Here is a 19,128-nt window from a genome sequence, read left to right as displayed (position 1 = left end):
CACAAGGGCAGGGACCACCAACTGTCAGTCCATCTGAATCAGGGATTTCTCCTCCATATGAGCTGTGTAGACTCATAGCTGTTAGCAATCATCTCTCAGGGGTAAGGACTCCAGATGCACATCAGGTGGGTGCTGAATTGAACCAGACTTAGAATCATTATGACTCAACACCAAAAACTCTTTTAGGATCCCAAGGATCAGTGTTTGGTGTCCTAGCTGAAACAACTACCAATACTGGCTTTTCCAGTCCATGAGCATGGTATAACTTTTCCTGTATTGTGGTCTTTATGAAGTTTTTTTTTTCCTCTCAGGTTCCTCTCAGGTTGTTACAAAACCTTTGTAACAAGGTTTCACCAATCATAGACCAAAGATAAAATTTAGCCCACAGCTTATTCTTGTAATGCTGATGAGATTAGAATGGTGTTAACATTTCTCTAATGTGAAAACAGAAGAATGTATGACAGAGACCACACTTAACCTGCAAAGCTGATAATATTTCCCAACTGACCCTTTGTGAGAAAAGTTTGGCAAGCCCTCTTTGGTAGTTTTTGGTGCCTAGGTTTTGTACAGCATTTGCTAATTTATCCCTAGATATTTTACAAGTGCTTTTACCCTATAGTAAGTGATATCTTTTAAATTTCAATTTTCAGTTGTTTACTGGTAGCATATAGAATATATAATTGGTTTTTATGTACTGACCTTGGATGCTGGAGACTTACCAGCTTCCTGCTGCACTTCTGGTAGTTTCTTTATAGATTTCTTGGGATTATTTTACATACATATTCATGTTCCCTTTGAATAAAGAGTGTTTTACATCTTCCTGTTTGATGTGCATGCGTTTTATTTCATCTTCACATTTGCTCTGACCTCCAGTAAAATGAGGAATTCAAGTGGAGGTTATGGACATGCTTTTCAGGTTCATATCTTAGAGGCAAAGTGCCCAGTCTGGTATTTACAAAAAGGTTTTTAATAGATGTGCTTCATCCTATAAAGGAGATTCAGTTCCCATTTTGTTAAGATATGTTTTTAAAAGGAGTGTTGAATTTTGTCAGTTACTCTGCATTCAGATCTGAGATAATCATATAGCCTTCATTGTGAATGTGGTAAATTACATTGATTTTTAAATGTTAAACCAACCTTGCATTACTGGAGCAAACTCTCCTTAAGAGGTGGTCATATTAAACCATATGTTTAGGGGCTGGTGCTGTGGCATAGTAGGCATAGTGGGCTAACCTGTAGCACCGGAATCCCATATGGGCACTGGCTCATATCCTGGCTCCTCCTCTTCCAATCCAGTTCTCTGCTATAGCCTGGGAAAGCAGTGGAAGATGGTACAAGTGCTTGGGCCCCTGCACCTGCATGGAGACCCAGAGGAAGCTCCTGGCTCTTGGCTTTGGATCAGCCCAGCTCCAGCCATTGTAGCCGTTTGAGAAGTGAACCAGCAGATGGAAGACCTCTCTCTCTGTCTCTCCATCTCTTTGTCTATAATTCTCTCTCTCTTGCTCTCTTTCTCTCTCTCTCTCTCAAATAAAAAAATTTGTTTATAATTTTTATACATTCTTTTTCAATTTATTTTTGTTTGAAAAGCAGAGAGAGAGATGGAGACAGAGACAGATCTCCCATGTGCTGGTTCATGCCCCAAATTCCTACAACAGCCAGGCTGAACCAGGCCAAAAATGAAAGCCAGGAACTCAAGCTGGCTACCCCGATGGGTGGTAGGGACCCAGTCACCTGAGCCACCACCTTTTACCTCTCAGGATGTGCATTGCTAAGAAGCTAGAATTGAGTGCAACCAAGACAGGCACTCTGATACGAAATACAGGCCGCAAGAGACATCAAGACCGCTATGCCAAATGTCCACCCATTTCTTCTTGATAAACTGAACCTTCTGTTTGTGTGAAATGTCCTTCCTTTCCCCTTACAATGGCATTAGACTTAAATGTCTATTTGTGGAGGGAAGTATAGCTACCCCAGCTCTCATTTGGTTACTGTTGTCATCAGCTAACTTTCTGTATCCTTTCACTTCCAACCTGTTTGTGTCTTTGAATCTAAATGATTCTCTTCTAGATAACATACAGCAGGCATTCCTTAAATGACTCCAGAATTGATGCCACAAAGTGGAGCCAGAGGAGGAGTTTGAAGCTCTGGGCCCAGCAACACAACTCGGCATGTGAGACTTGCCGTAGTCACATGTGGGCCAGCTGAGCTCCCCACTGGGTGGTGGCGCTGGGATAGACAGGCATGGCAGTACCAGCTAGGCTCAGCAGCTGTGCCATACCCCAGAATCACACCTCTGTGTTTCCCATGTAACAGTGCTGGCAGTAAGGGTCCCCTTCACCCACTATTTTACACTGGACTCACCACAGCCATGGACATGGGAGGAAGTGGTCCCATTTAAAAAAAAAAAAGACTATTTATTTATTTGAGAGGTAGAGTTACAGACAGAAAGAGGGAGAGACAGAGACAGAGGTCTTTCATCTACTGTTTCACTCCCCAACTGGCTGCAAAGGCTGGAGCTGAGCTGATCCAAAGCCAGGAGCCAGAAGCTTCTTCCAGGTCTTGCAAGGTGGGTCTTGCAAGGTGGGTGCAGGGGCCCACGCCCATTAAGTGAGATTTTTTTCCCCTAAAGAAACTTATTATTTAAGGAATACAAACTTTATGCATTTCATAAGTACAACTTTAGGAATATATTGATTCTTCCCACCATATCTGCCCTCCCACCCACTCTCCTACCCCTTCCACCTCCTCCCTCTCCCATTCCCAGTCCCATTCTCTACTAAGATCCATCTTCAATCAACTTTATACACAGGAGAGTACTCCCATTTTTAAGGCACGAATCAGGAGCCCAGAGGTGGTCTGTAAGGTGCGTTAGACACCGAGTTATGTGAGCTGGTCTCTCCAGCGCTGGGCGCAGGGGTAAGTCCGCTGCCCAGTGGCTGTGTGACGTTCTGCACGGGTGACTCCCCCACGTGCAAGACTGGGAGGATTACTTCCATGTGTCAAGGCTGGTAGGAAGCTAAAATCAGGCAGATGACACATGTGGCCAGCAGCTCCTGGTCCACAGAAGTGCCCAGACACCCCTGCCGCAGTGATGTCACCCCCCGCCCTGCTCCGAGTTCAGTGGAGGCGCTATGTCCTGAATGCACGCAACCATAGCCCCGGTCAAAGTCGTGGACAGTCTCTGTCGACACGGTCATCCCCCGAAAGCCCAATCACAGGTGAAACACTTAGCCGTGAATCACGAGACATTTCCTGCTCAGATCTTACAAATAACGGCGAGTGCCAGGCTGCTGGGACGACCTAGGGAGGCTGCAAGTGGCTTTCTTACGGCTCCAGGCCACAGCGTATCTATCAACACAAACAGCCCGAGCACACTGTGCACTGAGAAAGAGGGGATTCTGAAAGCCGGTGAGGTCCCAAGGGGTCAGAGACGTCCAGTCGTTCTGCAAAACTCTCCTGGGGAAAGGAAACTTTGGGGTACGACGGATCGCTCTCAATCTCCTACAACCCAAGAACGTCCCCAGGAGTGCCCGGGCCACTCTCAGTATGCTTCCTCCAGCGCACTACGGAAAGCGGAGGTGACTTCACCATGGAGGGGCGAGGGCGCCAGTCTATAGCTGACGTAAAGGAGGCCCTGCCAAGGCTCTCAGTGAGTCTGTGGGCACCAAGGAGAGGGTAGGAGTGGTGCTGGCACCTTCTGACTCCCATCTTGAAGCTCATCATAATCCTCTGCCTCTCATCTTGGAGCGTCTCGTGCCTCAGGATCAGTGGTAAAGGGGTTATCCTAGGGTGGCTGCCATGTCTCCTGTCGGGTGAGCCACAGAATAGTCTGCAAGAATCTCTAAGAATCTCCCAAGGGCAAACAAGGTCAGGAAAGCCTGGGATAAAGAGTTTGGGGAACTATGACAAAAGAACAGGTGTTTGGACAATGAAAGCTGCTGGTATCAAAGTTCTGATGAGGAGGCAGGCATCTGGGACGGAGAAGCTGGACCCAGGAGACCAGCCCCAGGAGGTCTCATGGAGACAGGAGAGCATGGAGGTTCTCAGGCTAGTGGGCACGCACCTGCCGCAGGGGTCAAAGGCTCCCTCGGGTCTCCACTCCTGGTCCTTCCCTGCTCCAGGGCTGGTCCTGGTCCTCTCTACCTTTTCATTCTGTGAGGTTCTTTAACCTCCACTGTTCCCAGGGAAGGGTCATGGTGAGCAGGGCAACACGTCTCCCCTCCACTGGTCCTGAGGTTCAGGGGACTCCCCAGGGACCAGGTGCACAGCCAAGCCACAGCCGCAGCACACGGAGGACCTGCTCCTTGCTCTGCTGTGATTTCATCATCCAGGCATCTGCAGCCTCACGGGGTTGTCCTGGTATTTTGCCAGGACATTGTCATCTCAGTCAGGAATGACTGTGCTCACATGGTACACACAGCGGGGAAAAGTCGCAATCCTGACCACAAAAGGCAAAAGGGCCATCCCTCAAAATGTACTCATCAAAGCCCTTCAGCCCTTCCTCACCTAACAGACTCACAACTCCCCTAAGAAGGTTCCAGAACACCGGGACACATCTTGCCTGAGGCCACCCTCTCCTGTGATGGCCAGAAGCAAAAGTGTCACGGAGCAGCTTCCCAGAGGAGGGGACAGACGCTCCCTACCCACCCTGGGACCCTTTTCCACCTGCTGTTCATCGCACAGAGGGGCAGCAGGGGTCCGTGTCAGAGCCTTCGTTTGCCAGGAGGGTCATGCTGGGATACTTGGGAGGTGTACGTGTGGGCAACAGGATGAGCCCAGAAGTCCCCCATGAAGGGGGACTCAGCCTCCCTTCCCCAGCGTGAGGGCTCTGTCTGGAAATCAGTTGATGCGGAAGCCCAAGGCAGGCTACCAAAGGAACCAGACTTGGGAAAACAGCCCAAAAGTCGAAATCCCAAAGAATATCCAGGCGAGGCCATGGATCAGAATATAGGTGGCCAGGGATACGCTCCCAGATCCCGGTTGACCCAGTGGGTTCGGTGGTTGCCACTTGGCCGTGCACACATGGTCCGTCACGCATGCTTCTGAGCCCATTTGCTCCCCGGTGAGGAGGAGGGCGGGGCTTCCACACGCACGCCTGTTCTGCAGAGCCCACAGGTAAGGCACATGCAGCGTAGCAGCCTATGCAAAGCATGGACCTGCAGCCAGCTAAGGAAACTCAGTGTCGGGCAAGTGATTGTTAGGATGAAGGAAAAGAGCCCTTGATCAGGTCTTCGTCTCCCCTGGGAGGGTTCCCGGGTCAGGCTTTGTGAAAGATGGTCGAGCACATCAGGCACAACCAGCTGTGGCCTTGAAGACAGTCTGGTCTCAACTGTATGGATTTTTTTTTTTCTAGAAAACGTGGTGCTTATGTGAAGGTTTCTCTACTATGGAGTATCACTGGACCCTGGATTAGGCTCCTTGGTGGCTCCTGCCCTGCCCTGCTTTCATCACAATCTCTGTCCTTACCTGGCTCTGTGACCTCCCTGGGGCCAGTCTCCTGCACCTGTTTCAGGAGCCCTGACTTCCGGCCCAGAAGGTCTAGGCGTGCGTTGATCGTGGCCTGTCATCTGGTTCTTTGACATAGCCTCAAATGAAAACGAAGCTGCTGAGACATCTGCTGTGTGACGTTCTGGAATCTTCCTCCACCAGGGGACCCTGTATGTCCTGCTGTCGGGTGGCCCTTGCACGGAGGTAGGTTCTAGGAACAGCAGGAGGGGTGTGGGCACCTCCTTGTCCATGCATTGTCCTTTGTGTCACTCAGCATCTAAGAGAGCCCGCCTACATCATCAGCAGTGGAGCCATGGCCAAGCTACTGAAGATACTGCCTGGGCCATGCTACGCATCTCATAAAGTGATCATTCTCCTCCTGACAGGTATAACCTTCACCTTTCACTATTGCTACTGGAATCCGAAGAGCCAGCATGTTAAAAGCTTGCTGGCTGGGACACGTACAGCTGTTGGAGAATCACACACGAATTATCTGCAGCCAGATGCACTAACTCCCTCTAGGAGGGATGTCCTCGTCCTCACCCCTTGGCTTGCCCCAGTTGTGTGGGAAGGTACTTTCGACATTGACCTACTGAATGCGCAATTCAAGCTCCAGAATGCTACCATTGGGTTAACTGTGTTTGCTGTCAAAAACTACATGTCTTTCCTAGAGCTCTTCCTGAGGAGTGCGGAGAAGTACTTCATGGCCGGCCACAGGGTGAACTACTACGTCTTCACTGACCAACCCGAGCTGGTCCCTCAGCTCCCGCTCCCCGGCGGGAGGCGGGTGATCGTCCTCAGGACCCAGAGCCACCAGCGCTGGCAGGACATCAGCATGCAGCGCATGGGAGCCATCAGCCGCGGCGCCCGCCAGCGCTTCCTCAAGGAGGTGGATTACCTGGTGTGTGCCGACGTGGACATGGAGTTCAGGGACCACGTGGGCGTGGAGATCCTCTCCTCTCTGTTTGGTACCATCCACCCGGACTTCATGGCGGTAAGCCGGTACTCCTTCAGCAATGAACGCCGGCCTGAGTGGCAAGCCTACATCCCTGAGGACGAAGGGGACTTTTATTACATTGGGGCCTTCTTTGGAGGGTCAGTAGCAGAGGTTTACAGGCTCACCGAGGCCTGTCACCAGGCCATAATGATAGACAAAGCCAATCACCTGGAGGCCATATGGCAAGAGGAGAGCCATCTGAACAAGTACCTGCTTTACCACAAACCCACCAAGCTACTCTCTCCAGAATACATGTGTGACCATGACCTGTTGCAGGATATGCAACATCGAAAAAAGCTGGGCTTGTCCAACATCGTGAGGCGGATTAGAATTTTTGCCCTACTCAAAAATAAAGAGGTTAAGTCAAATAATGCTTCCCAGAAGGTTCAGAGTACTGATGGACAATGAGCCCCCACTGCCCTCCTCACATGCCGCCCTGATTAAAATCAATTTTACAAGCAATGATAATTCTCCACCTCTTTTTGCTATATGGCTGAGAAAAGTTGCTAATGCATTCCACCATTTTTAAAAAGATATATTTATTTATTTGAAAGGCAGAGAGAGAGAGAGAGAGAGAGAGAGAGAGAGAGAGGTCTTCCATCCACTGGTTCACTCTCCAAATGGCTGCAACAGCCAGAGCTGGGCTGATCTGAATCCAGGAGCCAGGAGCTTCCTCTAGGTCTCCCATGCAGGTGCAGGGACCCAAACACTTGGGCCATCTTCCACTGCTTTCCCAGGCACATTAGAAACAGGGAGCTGGATCGGAAGAGGAGCAGCCAGGACTTGAACTGGTGCCCATATAGGATGCCAGCACTGCAGGCGGCAGCTTTACCCTCTATGCCACAGTACCAGCTCCATTCCACCATTTTTGTAAAATTCAGGCAGATCTAGCACTATCTCCCTCCCCTCAGTTTCTCTCTCTCTCTCTCTCTCGCTCTCTCTCTCTCTCTCTCACACACACACACACACTTAGACCCTGATTGCACAAATCACACCTGAATTCCCAAGCTGCCACGACCTTGAGCTTCTCCTAATACCCTGTAAGGGCAGTGGGCTGAGCCTGTACTGGGCCACAAGGGATCAGAGACGATTGCTCAGAAGAAATGAAGGGGCCCCTGTTGGTGTAGCCACGCCTCTGGGGACACGCCATCCCTCAAACGCCTGCAGATGAACATGGGTCCTTGTTGTCGAAGCCGCAACAGCCCTGGGGTGTGCAGGAAGCTCATTATCCAAAACGAAGATGATCCGGTGCTTGGACGAGCCCGTGCTGATCTATTACTGTTGTTAACTCAGCTCCGTAGTTCATATCAGGTGCGGTTTCTGTGCTGTACATTGTGTGAGTCTCAGCAAAACCAGAATGACCTGCGTTCACCAGGACGGTAGCACGTGCGAGGTTTACCGCCCTCCAAAGCCCCTGCGCTCCCCTCTGCATCTCTCCCTCCCCCACCCCCATAGCCATGTAAATCATTGGCTTTTTTATCTCCAAGAATGTCACGTGGTTGGAACTACACAGTAAGTAGTCTTTTCAAGTTGCCTTCCTGCACCTAGTGTGCTAAAAAAACAATTATTAACAGACCCAAATATATTCTGTGCCTCTATGCTTTATAAAAATAAGAACCCAAAAGCATATAAATTAAACTTATTAATTAATAATTAATTATCATAATATAATAAAATGTAATAAGTAAATAATGTTCAACAGTATTTATAGGTTGTTTTCATTTTTCATATATAAGAAATCAACTAGGGTGGACTTTTATTTACAAAAGATTTATTTTTTATTTATTTGAAAGACACAGTTACACAGAGAAGTAGAGTCGGGGGGAGAGGGAGAGAGAGAGAGAAAGAGAGAGACAGAGGTCTTTCATCTGATGGTTCACTCCCTAGACGGCCACAATGGCCAGAGTTGAGCTGATCCGAAGCCAGGAGCCAAGAGCTTCTTCCAGGTCTCCCACGTGGGTGCAGGGGCCCAAGGACTTGGGCCACCTTCCACTGCTTTCCCAGGCCATAGCAGAGAGCTGGATCAGAAGTGGAGCAGCCAGGATGCGAACTGGTGCCCCATGGGATGCCGGTGCCTCAGGCTGGGGCTTTAACTCATTGCACCAAAGCACCGGTCCTTAGGGTGGGCTTTTAGCACAATGGCTTAAGTCACTGCTTGGGATACCCACATCCCATACTGCAGTGCCTGGTTCACAAGCTGGCTGCTCATCCGACTTCCTGCTGATGCACATCCTGGGTGGCGGCAGATGATGGCTCAAGTGCATGGGGGACCCATAGGAAGTTCCTGGCTCCTGGCTTCACCCTGGCCCAGCCCTGGTGTTGCAGGTGTGAACCAGCACATAGAAGAGCAATCTCTCTCTCTCTCTCGCTTGCTCTCACTCTCGCTCTCTCTCTCTGCTTATTTCTCTGTATCCCTCTCTCTGTCTCTCTGTCTTTCAAGTAAAATGAAAAGAAGTAAATTTCGGGGCTAGCGTGGTGGCATAGCGGGTAAAGCTTATTTTCCTCTATTCTATTTTGTAATGTATTTACTTATTTGGAAGGCAGAGTTAGAGAGGTAGAGAAAGAGAGAGGTCTTCCATCTGTGGGGAGCAACTCGGACTAGACTGTTACTGGAATTAAGACTTATTCTATGCATCTGCTCTCCCACAATATGACGCTGAGAAGGGAGAAACAGCTTCTACACAGCTGCCTCCAGTTCAACCAATAAACTGTAGGACCTACTCCTGATTGGAGGAGAGCAGCGTACTCGGCGTGTGGGCAGCCGAGTTGGGATTGGCGGAAGAGGACTATAAGAGAGGAGAGAGACAACATGCACCAGGAACATCTAAGGGGAACATCTATCTGAAGGAACACCTGTGCAGCCTCCGAGAGAGCTGGCCGGTGGTGTGCCGCTCCCCTGCGGAAGTGGGGAAGGTGGCAGGGGGCCCGCCCCTCCACGGAGGTGGAGGGACAGTAGCCAACCCGGGAAGAACCAGCAGCAAACCCGGGAAGGGCCGAGCGGACGAAAGAACAGCGCAGGGTCCTGTGTCGTTCCTCTACGAAGACGGGGAGCGACACCATCTACTGGTTCACTCCCCAAATGGCTGTAACAGCCAGAGCTGGGCTGATCCAAGAAGAAGCCAGGAGCTTCTTCCAGGTCTCCCATGTGGGTGCAGGGGCCCAAGGACTTGGGCCACCTTCTACTGCTTTCCCAGGCCACAGCAGAGAGCTGGATCAGCCAGGACTTGAACCCATATGGGATGCCAGCACAGCAGGTGGCAGCTTTACCCTCTATGTCGCAGCACTGGGCCCCGCCCTTCTCCTCTTTTCGTATGTCAAATCCACTTGTTTTCATTGAGCTGTTTTTAGTGGTTGTCCTACATGGAGCGATACCTGATACAAGTGGGCCAGAGAGTTGCCTAGGAGAGCACATGGAAGGAGGACAGAGAAGGACCCATAAGCAAAGTCAGCAATCAAAGGGCACTCCCACGTGGTCAGTGCCTGTTGCAAGACAGAGGGTGGCCCGCTAAGTGAGTATACAAGCAGGGTGGAGTTTAGCATGCATGAGGCTTCCTGGTGCCTCCATGTGCAGCTTAACTTCCTCATGGCCATCATGGCGTCTCCTCCTTCCTGGTCTTGAGCGAGAAACAGGTGCACTATGGGAATGCAGCCACACTGGTTGGACAGGCAAGAGGGTGGGGTTGCAATGCAGCACTACAGAGAAGTTATGGAGAAAAAAAAAACCTTCCAGCTTCATTTATTCCTACCTACCTCTCTACTGAGCTCCCCCCTATCAGTAAGGTAAAAACTTCCTTAAAGCTTTGAAAATGTTCAAGAAGGATTATGCTAATTTTATCCCAACAAGAGGTTATCAGAGGGTGGGGCTATCTGTAGCTTGATTTGTGAAATCCTCTAGTCCATATAGGTCTGTGTCTTTTTTTTTTCCAGTTTGACAGGTAAATGTTGTATCACCTTCATTATGGCCTTTACGATTTATTACAATTGTTATTACAGTTACTATGATTTTATTGTCCACTCCTGACTTCCTCATAATTCCGGCTACCTTCTCTTCTGATTCACACAGTCTGTCTCTTCTTCCTTATGCAAATTCAAGATACTAAATTTTCCTCACTGATATCAAGCATTTCTTCTTCTTTTTTTTTTTTTTTGACAGGCAGAGTGCACAGTGAGAGAGAGAGACAGAGAGAAAGGTCTTCCTTTTGCCGTTGGTTCACCCTCCAATGGCCGCCGCAGCCGGCGTGCTGCGGCCGGCGCACTGCACTGATCCGATGGCAGGAGCCAGGTGCTTCTCCTGGTCTCCCATGGGGTGCAGGGCCCAAGCACTTGGGCCATCCTCCACTGCACTCCCTGGCCACAGCAGACAGCTGGCCTGGAAGAGGGGCAACCGGGACAGAATCCGGCGCCCCGACCGGGACTAGAACCCGGTGTGCTGGCGCCGCTAGGTGGAGGATTAGCCTAGTGAGCTGCAGCTCTGGCCAAGCATTTCTTCTTTCGAGTGAATTTTAGAATAAGCTTCATAGGAGCAAAGATCTTTGTTCGTGCATGATGTAGCTCTTCATCTGTGCAAAGCCTTTTCCTTCTCAGTGAAGTTTTATAGGTGTTAGTATGGCCTGCTCACTTAATGTTAAGTCTGGCAGCGTGACAAGCACTGGATAGGTGTAACAATCAAGGCTTAGAGCAAGCAGCAGGTAACATGAAATGCCTGTTGGCCCAACAGGGAAGAGGAGGGCCCGGACTCAAACCCTGGGTCTCCAAGCCCCAAGTTCAAGGCCAGCTCTCTGCCTGTGACCTTACTGTGTCAGCCTGAAGAAGAAAAATAAGTGCCTGTCTTTCCTATTTTGGCGGGGTGGGGGGGTGGGAGTCATATTCAGCTGAGGCCTGGCACTGTTCCAATCTCTGCAAAGGGGGAGGTGTCTTAGTCCATGCCCGCTGCTATAACAAAACCCCACCGCATGTGCAGTTTACAAATAACATAGCTTGACTGCTCACAGTTCTGGGGGCTGGGGCGTCCCAGGGCAATGTGCTGACGGGCATGCTGTATGGCAAAGGCTCTTTCTTCATGGACGGCACGAAGATCCCTCCAGCCCTTTCACAAGGCTGCGGAACTCCTCCAAGAGGGCGGAGCTCTCGGGTCTAATCATCCCCTGAACTCCTTACCTCTCGGTACTGTTGCCTTAGGGGTGCAGCTTCGACAGTCGACAGGGGATACAGAGCTGCAAACCCTAGTATGAGGTCAACCCTCCCTGTTCTGTTTCAGTTTGCAACGAGCCTAACCCAGTTCTGCCTCGGTTGTCTGCACCAGTCCTCGCCTTCCAGCCGTACACCTACCCTACTAGAACTTCCAGAAGGCGGCTCACTGGGATCAAGTAGTTTGCACTCTCTGCAATCCCCAAGCACACATCTGGGGCCTGGACTGTTCCCATGACAACAGCATTCTGCCACCCACTCCCTTTGTCCTTGGGTCCAGGACCAGCCTGCAAGGTGGGTGGGGGTGGGGGGGGGCGGTGGAACACAGGAGCAGTTGTTGGAAACAGCCTCTGTGAAGACGGCTCGGCCTCCTTGAGGAGGGGCAGAAAAGGCACGATGCCACTGGCAGACCAAGGGGCTTGAGAGGAGCCCACCAAGATCATCTCCAGTCGTCCCCTCCATCGCTGGAGTCGTCTTTTGGGGAGCAAAAGCCCTACAACCCTGCGAAGGCGAAAGCCAGAGAAAAGCTGTGTGTGGGCGTGGCCAGCACGTTGAACCTGCCAGGCTAGTGAACCCTGCAGTGACACTGCGATTCTGTAACGTAATATGGACGAGGAAGCAGCCTCAGGACCATCAAACAGCTTGCCTGAGATCAAACAGCCAGTCTGCCCGGGGCCTGGGTGGCTCCTGGTTCTGCCAGACTGCAGCCCCTTTACCCTGTACGGCTACGCACCTCCCTTCTCCTCTCCACCCCCAAGATCTCCGGCCAGGCCTCTCCCTCCCCCCACAGCACATGGGCCCAGGCACTCCGAGATCAGTCACAGTTACTTTTATTAGAATCAGTCTGCTAAAGGCAGAAACAGGTGCCATTGGGGGGATTGCAGCCTCAGGTGTGGAGAGGCAGGAAGTAGACCTCAGATCGCGAGTGGAGACGTCGGTGGCGAAGATTCGTCCTCACACAGGGCTCAGCTTCGTCACATTCAGCGTGCTTATTCCTTTGACCTTGCTGGTGGTGACAGTGCCCTGGGACAGAGTCAGAGGAGGGCTTCAGGGGCTGGCATGGTGGCACAGCAGCTTAAGTCACTGCTTGCGACACCAACAACCCATATCAGAGAGCTGGTTTGGGTCCCGGCTGCTCGGCTTCCAGTCCAGCTCCCTGCTAATGCACCTGGAAAGGTAGCAGAAGACGGCCCGAGTACTTGGATCCCTGCCACCCGTGCGGGAGTCCTAGATGGGGGTCCTGGCTCCTGGCTTAGGTCTGGCCCAGACCTGGCTGTTGGGAATATTTGGGGACTATGAGTACTGATTCTACAGAAATAAAAACTATTAGGAGAGAGGCCAGCATTTTGGCACAGCAGGTAAAGCCACCACCTGCAGTGCTGGCATCCCATATGGGCACCAGTTTGAGTCCCAGCTGTTCCACCTCTGATCCAGCTCCCTGCTGATGCACCTGGGAAAAGTGACAGAAAACAGCCCAGGTGTTTGGGCCCCTAAAGCCACATGGGAGGCCTGTATGAAACTCCTGGCTCCTGACTTCGGCTTGGCTCAGCCCTGGCTGTTGTGGCCATCTGGGAGTGAACCAGTGGATGGAAGATCTCTATTTCTTCCTCTCTCTCTCTCTTTCAAATAAATAAATAAATCTTTAGAGAGAGAGAGAGAAGGAGAAAGAAACCAACATAAGGGGCAGGCATTTGAGCCAGCAGTGAAGATGCCCAGTCCCATAGCCCAGTCCCCGGCTTCAGGCTCCGGCTCCTGTCCTCACTGCGGCTTCCTGCTAATGCAGAGGGATCAGGTGATGGGTCCCTGCCACACACGTGGGAGACCATGAGTTACTAACTTCCGGGGGCCAGCGCTGTGGCGCAGCGGGTTAACACCCTGGTCTGAAGCGCCGGCATCCCATATGGGCACCGGCTCGAGACCCGGCTGTCCACTTCTGATTCAGCTCTCTGCTATGGCCTGGGAAAGCAGTAGAGGATGGCCCAAGTCCTTGGGCCCCTGCACCTGCGTGGGAGACCCGAAGGAGGCTCCTGGGTCCTGGCTTCAGATCGGTGTAGCTCCGGCCATTGCGGCCATCTGGGGAGTGAACCAGCAGACGGAAGACCTCTCTCTCTCTCTCTGCCTCTTTTCTCTCTGTGTAACTCTGACTTTCATATTAATAAATAAATCTTAAAAAAAAAAAAAAAGAGTTCCTAACCTCCAGGCCCAGCCTGTCTCAGCCTTGGTCCCTGTGGGCATTTGGGGAATGAACCAGTGAATGGGAACATGGGAGAATAGGATCTTTCACTCACTCTCTCTCTCTCTGCCCCCTTTCTCTCTCCCTATCCCCTTTCCTGTCTCCTTCCTTCTCCCCTCCCTGCTTCCATCTCTCCCTAATCAAATAAAAAACAACGCAACAAACCGGAAGCAACACAACCAGCATCCTTGTTCCTTTGCAGCTGAGTTCAAGGGTCAGAGATCACCTTGACGGAATGGAGGACTGAAATGACAGGCCAGCCCCGAGACAGCCCTGACCCCTGACGCCGTAGCTGTGGAGTAGAGTGCGCGCTGCGAGACCCGGACCCCAGCACGTGCTCTGCTACCATGGCCGCTGCTTGCACCTCTCTGAGATCCTGGGAGCATATTTGCAATTTGCCTTAGGGAGAGAAAACGCTCTCCCAAGCTCTTCTTGTGTAAAATAGCTTGTTCAACATGGACATGGGAAAAACACACAACTGGTATTTGGAGCCTTTTACACCTGGGAGGGGCCCTGGGAACTATGGGCTATCACGGGCTCACAGGACGAGACCGCCAGCCTCACCCAGCCTGAAGGGCTGCCGGGGAAGCTCCGGGTGGGGAGACTCCAGGTGGCAACTTCTGGAACTCGTGCCCGAGCCCAGGAATCAGGCCTGTCCAGAGGAGTACACACACTTGTGTGTTCACGGGTTGGAGGGGACGCTACGGCTTACTAAGCTGGGAGAGGGGTGGGATGGGGTGTGTGCTAAACCGCAGCCATTTTGCACACGCAGACTGCGTGTGGGCGGGTTCTCAGGCTACCTGTCCCCTGGACTTCTCCCCGCTTCCCTGGAGGCTTCTGTCATGCGTTCTGGGTTGCTTGGTGATTCTTTGGAGCACCCACTTGTCCTGAAATCTCACGTTCTGGAAGATGGCCGGCAAGTCCATCAGCCTCTTGTCCCACATGTACTCAGGGGAGAGGACCTTGGTGGGTTTGTGGTAAAGCAGGTACTTGTTCAAGTAGCTCTCCTCACGCCACACAGCCTCAACGTGGCGGGCTTTGTCCCTCGCCATGGCCTCGTGACAGGCTGTGGCGAGCTTGTGAACTTCCGGCACTGAACCCCCAAATAAAGCCTCTGTGTAATAGAAGTCCCCCTCGCCGAGCGGAACGTGGGCTTGCGACTGGGGCCAGCGTTCGTAGGCAAAGGTGTCCCGATGGCGCCCAAAGAAGACAGGGTGGATGGTGCCGAACAAGGCGGAGAGGATCTCCACGCCCACGTGCTCCTGGAAGGTCACGTCCACGTGTGCGCACACCAGGTAATCCACCTCCTTGAAGAAGTGCAGAGAGGAGAAATGGCTGAGTATCTCCATGCAGGGTCCAGACATCTCCCGGCGGCCGGCGGGGGTCGGGACCTCCAGGATGGCCATCTGCCTCCCGGCTCCGAGCCGGATGGGTGGGACGCCATTGGGCTGATCGGTAAAGATGTAGTATTTCACCCTGTGTCCCACCATGAAGTGGGCCTCTGCCGTCTCCAGGAACGGCTTCAGGAAGACCACGTACTTCTTCACGGCAAACGAGGCCAACCCAACGGTGACATTCTGGAGCCAGAAGTGCTCATTGAGTATCTCAATGTTGAAAGTCTCTTCCCACACAATTGGAGCTAACCAAGGTGTCTGGACAAGGACATCCTCCTTAGAAAACAGTAGCAGGTTTGGCTGTGGGTACACCAACCTTGATACGTTCACGACTTCCAGGTGGTTCATTTCTTTAGCAGCCAGACTGGCCCTGGCCAGAATGTCTTCCAGATTCTGGCTTCTCGGTGCCAGGAAGGTACAGCCCAAGGAGGTCAAGACAAGGGCGAGGAGGAGAAGGCAGATCACATAACGAAAGGAGTGGGATTTTGATTTCTCCAGATGTGTCTGAGGCAGCTGGGCCATGGTTCTTGGGGTCTCCTCCCAGCTGGGAGGGCAACCTCTCCTGGGCAGGGGGAAGCCAGACCTGAGGCCCAGCGACATCTGAGCCTGCCCACACAACCTGCTCATCCGGTAGCCCCTGGAGCTCTCCAAGGCCAATCCTGGGGCCAGCTGAGGGTGGGTTGGAGTCCCAGGAGAACGCCACGAAATCCAGTTTGGCTTTGAGGTGCTGTCAAGGTGGTCCGGTGGTGGCACTCAGTCACCAGCCAGCTAGAAGGTAAGAACCTGAGCGGAGGAGACACTAGGAGTCCTGAGAGAGGCACAGGAGGCGGCAGCAAGGGAGGGGGCCACGGAGCAGGTCAGGGACAGAGATTGTGATGAAATGAAAGCTGGGCAGGGACCACCAGGCAGGCTGACCGAGGGCTCGGACGCTGCTGCCCTGGCCCGCCCGCGGCACCCAGCAGCTGGGAAACCCTTCCAACTGAGACCAGACTGCCTCAGGGGGCATGTGCAGATAGGCGGCGTGGGTCACCATGGGAGCCATGGCGGAGGGTGCGGGTTAATGTTGGCTTTCTTTTATTCCCCTAATCATCACTTACAGTTCACTGAGCACTAACTTTTCAGGTGTTGAGCTGTTAGGATTACGCTGCTACGGTTAATGTGCGTTATCCTGTTCAATCCTCACAGCAAGCTGGCTTCTCTCGTACATTCTGTTGGTCTACGGATCTGTTGTTAATGCCAGTATTATACTGTTTGATTACTTCTAATGCAGTAATATAATTTTATTAAAAAAGTAGTTGTGTTTTCTTTTTTCTTTTTTTAAGATTTTATTTATTTATTTGAAAGAGTTACACAGAGAGAGGAGAGGCAGAGAGAGAGAGAGAGAGATCTTCCATCCAATGGTTCACTCCCTAGTTGGCCACAACGGCTGGAGCTGCGCCGATCTGAAGCCAAGAGCCAGGAGTTTCTTCCAGGTCTCCCACGTGGGTAGAGGGGCCCAAGGACTTGGGCCATCTTCTGCTGCTTTCCCAGACCATAGCAGAGAGCTGGATCAGAAGTGGACAGCCGGGTCTTGAACCAGTGCCCATATGGGATGCCGGTGTTTCAGGCCAGGGCGTTAACACACTGCGCCACAATGTCAGCCCCTAGTAATATAATTTGAAACCAAGAAATGTGGGGTCTCCAACTTGGCTTTTCTGTCTCATTCTACTTTGGTTATTAGTAGTCTTTTGTGGTTCCCTTTGAAAAGGTGCTAGGAAACTTGAATATCCACGTGCAAAAGAATGAAGTTAGATTTTAGGTTACAACATACACAAAAATGATTCAAAATGGATCAGAGATCTAAACCTAAGAGCTAAGGGCGACACTCCTAGAAGAAAACAGACTGGAGCTTCATGGTATTGGATTTAGGCAATGATTACCTAGATGATACTGAAAACACAGGCAACAAAATTGAAAATTGACAAAATTAAAAATTTGGAATTTGGGCCGGCGCTGCAGCTCACTAGGCTAATCCTCCGCCTTGCGGCACCGGCACACCAGGTTCTAGTCCCGGTCGGGGCTCCGGATTCTGTCCCGGTTGCCCCTCTTCCAGGCCAGCTCTCTGCTGTGGCCAGGGAGTGCAGTGGAGGATGGCCCAAGTGCTTGGGCCCTGCACCCCATGGGAGACCAGGAGAAGTACCTGGCTCCTGCCATCAGATCAGCGCAGTGCACCGGCCGCAGCGCGCTGGCCGCGGCGGCCATTGGAGGGTGAACCAACGGCAAAGGAAGACTTTTCTCTCTGTCTCTCTCTATCTCACTGTCCACTCTGCCTGTCAAAAAAAATTAAAAAAAAAGATAAAAATTTGGATTTCGTCAAAATAAAAAACTCTGTCCATCAAGGAATACTAGCAAGAGAGTGAAGAGACAACTGATGGAATAAGAGAAAATACCTGTAAGCCATGTATCAGAAAAGGATTTATATCCAGAATATATGAAGGAGCCCTAACCTCAGCAATACAATATGCAAACCAGCCACTGGAAAAAGGGACAAATGAATTGAATAGACATTTCTTCAAAGAAAACATACACATGGCCCAGAAGCACGTGAAAGGATGTCCAACACCACTTCTCGCTAGAAACATGCAGATCAAAATCCACAATGAGACACCCTCACTGGGCTGGTGACTAAACACAGCAGGGGCATTTGCCTTGGTGGCTGAGACACTGCATTCCGTCTCTGGGCACCTGGGTTCAGTATCCACCTCCCACCCCCGTCTTCAGCTCCCTGTTAGACCAGGCCCTGGGAGGCAGGGCTGGTAGAACAAGTATTTGGCTCCCTGCCACCCATATGGCATACCCTAGCCTTGGCTGTTGCAGGCATTTGGAGAGTGCACCAGCAGATGGAAGGTATCTCTCTCTTTCTCCCCCCTGCTCTTTGTATCTATGTTTGTCAAATAAATAAATCTTTAAGAAATAAATTAATTAGGGGCAGGTGCTGTGGCGTAGTGGACTAAGCCCTGTCTGAGGCGCTGACATCCCACATGAGCCCTGGTTGGAGTCTGGCTGCTCCTCTTCCCATCCAGCTCTCTGCTGTGGCCTGGGAAAGCAGAAGACAGCCCAAGTGCTCGGGCCCCTGCACCCATGTTGGAGACCCAGAAGAAGCTCCTGGCTGCTGGCTTTGGATCGGCCCAGCTCCATTTGTTGCAGCTATTTGGGGAGTGAACCAGGGAATGGAAGACCTCTCTCTCTGTCTGCAACTCTACCTCTCACTATAACATGAGTAAATAAATATAAAGAACACCCTCAGGTCTGGCATTGTGGCACAGTAGATTAAGTTGCTGCTTGCAATGCCCGTATCCCATGTGGGAACGCGGTACAAGTCCCAGCTGCTCTGTTTCTGACACAGCTCCCTGCTGATGCACATGGGAGAGCATCGGAAGATGGTCTGGGTGTTTAGGTCCCTGCCACCCATGCGGGAGACCCAGATGGAGTTCCAGCCTACTGGCTTCAGCCTGGCCCAGGCCAAGCTGTTTCAGGCATTTGGGGAGTGAACCAGCAGGTGGAGGATTTCTTGCGGGGGGGGCAGAATTTTCCATCCACTGGTTCACTCCCCACATAGCCTCAACAGCCAGAGCTGAGCCAGGCTGAAGCCAGAAGCCAGGAGTTTCTTCTGGGTCTCTGATGTGGGTGCAGGGCCCCAAGTATTTGGGCCGTCTTCCACTGCTTACCCAGGCATATTAGCAGGAAATAAATCTTATTTTAAAAAAAGAATTTTTAAAGAAAATAGACACAATTGTCTTTGTGAAAAAGGAAATCCTTTATATCCTAAGGTTGTAAACTGATTTTCTCAT

General features: G+C 51.5%; 1 protein-coding gene and 2 pseudogenes across 1 annotated transcript in view; 1 reads left to right on the top strand and 2 right to left on the bottom strand.

The window, feature by feature from the left end:
* Nucleotides 1-19,128, bottom strand: part of LOC100348543 (zinc finger protein 302) — a 202,889-nt gene that overhangs the window by 113,764 nt on the left and 69,997 nt on the right. The window lies entirely within an intron of this gene.
* On the top strand, nucleotides 5,390-6,892 carry LOC149120873 (histo-blood group ABO system transferase 2 pseudogene; annotated as a pseudogene).
* LOC149120872 (histo-blood group ABO system transferase 1 pseudogene) lies at nucleotides 14,745-15,655 on the bottom strand (annotated as a pseudogene).

The sequence above is a fragment of the Oryctolagus cuniculus genome, chromosome 18, assembly GCF_051225735.1.
Source record: "Oryctolagus cuniculus isolate XC-2025 breed Fujian yellow rabbit chromosome 18, ASM5122573v1, whole genome shotgun sequence".
Classification (NCBI taxonomy): domain Eukaryota; kingdom Metazoa; phylum Chordata; class Mammalia; order Lagomorpha; family Leporidae; genus Oryctolagus; species Oryctolagus cuniculus.
The sequence above is the reverse complement of the archived record's forward strand: the minus strand, read 5'-3'. Positions and strand labels throughout refer to the sequence as shown.